The 3615-nt window shown below is 55.0% G+C and overlaps 1 non-coding gene across 1 annotated transcript; it reads right to left on the minus strand.

Moving 5' to 3' along the window:
- Positions 1 to 1341: 1341 nt before the first annotated feature.
- On the minus strand, positions 1342 to 1499 carry LOC128309112 (5.8S ribosomal RNA). The gene has a single exon (XR_008288809.1). It is a non-coding gene; the product is annotated as a 5.8S ribosomal RNA (ribosomal RNA).
- Between the last annotated feature and the right edge of the window lie 2116 nt (positions 1500 to 3615).

Here is a 3615-nt window from a genome sequence, read left to right on the forward strand (position 1 = left end):
ACAACTGTTCGATTTGTCTACGCCTGTGGGTTTCCAGTGTCCAGCGGCCCGGGGTAGGACCGCCAATACCCATTGGCTTGCGCGCAAGATAGACTTCTTGGTCCGTGTTTCAAGACGGGTCCCGAGGGTATCTCAATGCATAATGCGTCATCACAGATCGGGGGTGAGTGCTTCGAAGGTCTCCGGCTTGAGAACCTGCCCTCTCGACCCCGCTCTAACCAATCCATCACGCTTCCAGCGGCGCACCAAATGCTCGGTCGGGCCCTGCGCCTCTCGGTGTGAAAGGCGCGGAGACTCTCGCTCGGGGAGGCCGCCGAGCCACCCGTACTAAAGAGCCGCCAACCACGAGCCAGGGGCCGTTGCCGGAACAATAAACTCACACTTGTAATGGATCGCGATGTCCGTTACTGCGGACCGATAAGTGCACGGCAGCCGACCCGGCGAGGGCCAACCACCGCTGAATATCGCCGCCCGGATCATTGAGCTCAACAGGTTTGCGTCCCCTAGGCAGTTTCACGTACTATTTGACTCTCTATTCAGAGTGCTTTTCAACTTTCCCTCACGGTACTTGTTTTCTATCGGTCTCATGGCGGTATTTAGCTTTAGAAGGAGTTTACCTCCCACTTAGTGCTGCACTATCAAGCAACACGACTCCATGGAGCCGACCGTCTACCACCTCACTTTTCGTGCCGTTCGACGGGCCTATCACCCTCTGTGGGATAATGGGCCACCTTCAAGTTGAACTTGAACTGTTTGCACCGTAAGTGGTAGATAACGGACCGGTCCAGTACACGGAATCGGACAGACGCGAGGTACGCGCCGTCCCTACGTGCTGAGCTTATCCCGTTTCGCTCGCAGCTACTCAGGGAATCCCTGTTGGTTTCTTGTCCTCCCCTTATTAATATGCTTAAATTCTGGGGGTTCTCACACATCACTTGAGGCCTACGTTGGATTTTTCCCGAATGGTAAATAGTAGCACGCACTTGTTCGCTTGTATCCAGCGGGTGGGCGTACCGCACGCGTTACACGACTCGGCCAGACGGCGGGTCCCGGCAACAGACGGCAAGCCAGGTGTTCAAGGGCTTCCGGTGCTCCCAGGTTGTCTTATAGCCGAAGTTCGAACCGTGCGACACGACACGCACCCACTGGGCCAACTGTACCGCCTTACCATTTCAGCGCCCAAGGTCCCCCGCGGAAGGGGTCCGAGCACGCCATGATGCACAGTGCGCCAAACGCGTGTGTTCAAGCCTGCGACACACTCCCGGGCGTGCTGCTCGCCCAGGCGTGCCGCTGGTACGCGGGCGTCCTGTAGTTATGGAATAGTGTGTAACAAGAATTGGTAGGCACTCAAGAATGTGTGCATCGGTCGGGTTTAAACGTCCGATGCGCCATATGCGTTCAACGTGTCGGTGTTCATGTGTCCTGCAGTTCACATTCTGACGCGCATTTAGCTGCGGTCTTCATCGATCCATGAGCCGAGTGATCCCCTGCCTAGGGTTTTGGTATGTTCAACTGTCTCCTATGTTTTCGTTATGCGCTAGGTGCATCTCTCACAACTTAAGTCCCCGGACAGCGTAACCGTGCACCTCTCGGTTCCTTCGAAGCCGTCCAGGGTGGACAAGGATGACCATTGGTCTTCCTTCCCATTGATCGACGCGCGATGTGGGCGGCATCGGCGCGATCTTGCACAACTTTCGTTCTCTTGATTAGGTTCTCTCTCGCTCGAGGCCAGTGTTTAAATATGTTCTAGTGGGTCTTTACCTTCGCCCTTGTGTCACACACTTTACGCGTTCGATGGCTGCCATTGGGAGTGTGCGCACAGGTACGAAGGCCACTGGCCTACGGTCGCGCACGCTCAATATCGTAGTATAGACACACCTCTCTCGCGGGTCTAATTGGCGTGCGCGGCCCCCAAGGTAACATAGCAGTTTGTTCTGCTGATACCGTGTTTCTCTATCTCTCTAAACAACTCACACAACAACATATATGTATTGATCGGTAATGATCCTTCCGCAGGTTCACCTACGGAAACCTTGTTACGACTTTTACTTCCTCTAAATCATCAAGTTCGGTCAACTTCGGCCATGCCAGCTGCAGCTCACGAAGGAACCGCGGAAGGTGTGCCTCCAGAGACCTCACTAAATAATCCATCGGTAGTAGCGACGGGCGGTGTGTACAAAGGGCAGGGACGTAATCAGCGCTAGCTAATGACTAGCACTTACTAGAAATTCCAGGTTCATGGGGACCGTTGCAGTCCCCAATCCCAACTAAATGAGCATTTGGGTGATTTCCCGTTCCTCTCGGAATGGGGGCGCCAATTGGCGAGAACACGCTGCTGCTCACATTGTAGCACGCGTGCAGCCCAGAACATCTAAGGGCATCACGGACCTGTTATCGCTCATTCTCACCTTGCTAAACACAAGTTGTCCCGCTAAGCAGGGCAAACGTGGCCGACGACCGCCCGTGAAGGGGCCGCCGGCCTTGACGTCAGGTGCGCCCGGAGGTGCACTGCTGACAGCGTTCTAGTTAGCTTGTTTGAGTCGCGTTCGTTATCGGAATTAACCAGACAAATCATTCCACGAACTAAGAACGGCCATGCACCACTACCCTTAAATTTGAGAAAGAGCTCTCAATCTGTCTTACCTCGATAAGTTCGGACCTGGTAAATTTTCCCGTGTTGAGTCAAATTAAGCCGCAAGCTCCACTTCGTTTTTTTTTTTTTTTTTTTTAACAAATGCAGGTTTTATTGTTCATAAACATTATGTTTTAACAAACAATAGCATAAACCCACGCTCTTGACGCACGACGTCGCCCGCCAGGGATTTGTCATGCGTCATTACGAACCCTTTCGGATGTCTCTTCCCTATTTCTTTATTAAATTGAATCGTATCTTAACCGCATATTAAAGGCGTACGCTTGCTTAGTCCGCGTGACTCACTCATTCTTTCCCCTCTCGGAGATCTCAAGAAGTCAACCCGACATCTATCGATCTGACCATTCCGCCTCGCTGGCGGCAGCCTCCTCCGCGGGTGTCCATCGTCGGCCTGCAGCCAAAGCACGACGGCGCCTTTCGTTTTCGCGTCTGTTCCGCCGAGACCTTATCAGGTCCGCCTCCGTAGGCGCGGTCCGACGGCGGCGCGTCGTCGAGGGTCCCTCAGCCTGGACCCGAGCTCGCCATGCGCGCTGCATGAATAGACGCCGCTCATGGCGAATTCTAACCGTTTCAGGGGAAGGTGGTCCCCCTCTGCTACGCCTAGGTATGGGAGGAGGAGCTAGGCCCGCTCGCTCCGCCTCTACTGCCGTCCGCAGTATCTCGTCATCTCGGGCGGCCAGTGCTGCTGCGACGTCCGCAGCCAGTCGCACTCGCGCCCGATCCTCCGCTCTGCCGCGAAGCCGTCGGTTGCGGGCAGATCGCTGACGCGCTGCTCGCGACTCGTTCACGCGCCGCGTGATGTCTTCGATGATGACGTCGTCCATCTCCTCACCGAAGAGTGCGGCCACACTTTCGAGGACCACTTCCTCGTCCTCGGCGAAAGCCGCTTCCGTTCGACCATTGGTGAGCGCTTCCTCATCGCGCCACAGCTGTTGAAGCACTGTGGTGATGGTCTTTGCTGC

This window comes from Anopheles moucheti (genome assembly GCF_943734755.1).
Source record: "Anopheles moucheti chromosome X unlocalized genomic scaffold, idAnoMoucSN_F20_07 X_unloc_9, whole genome shotgun sequence".
Taxonomy (NCBI): domain Eukaryota; kingdom Metazoa; phylum Arthropoda; class Insecta; order Diptera; family Culicidae; genus Anopheles; species Anopheles moucheti.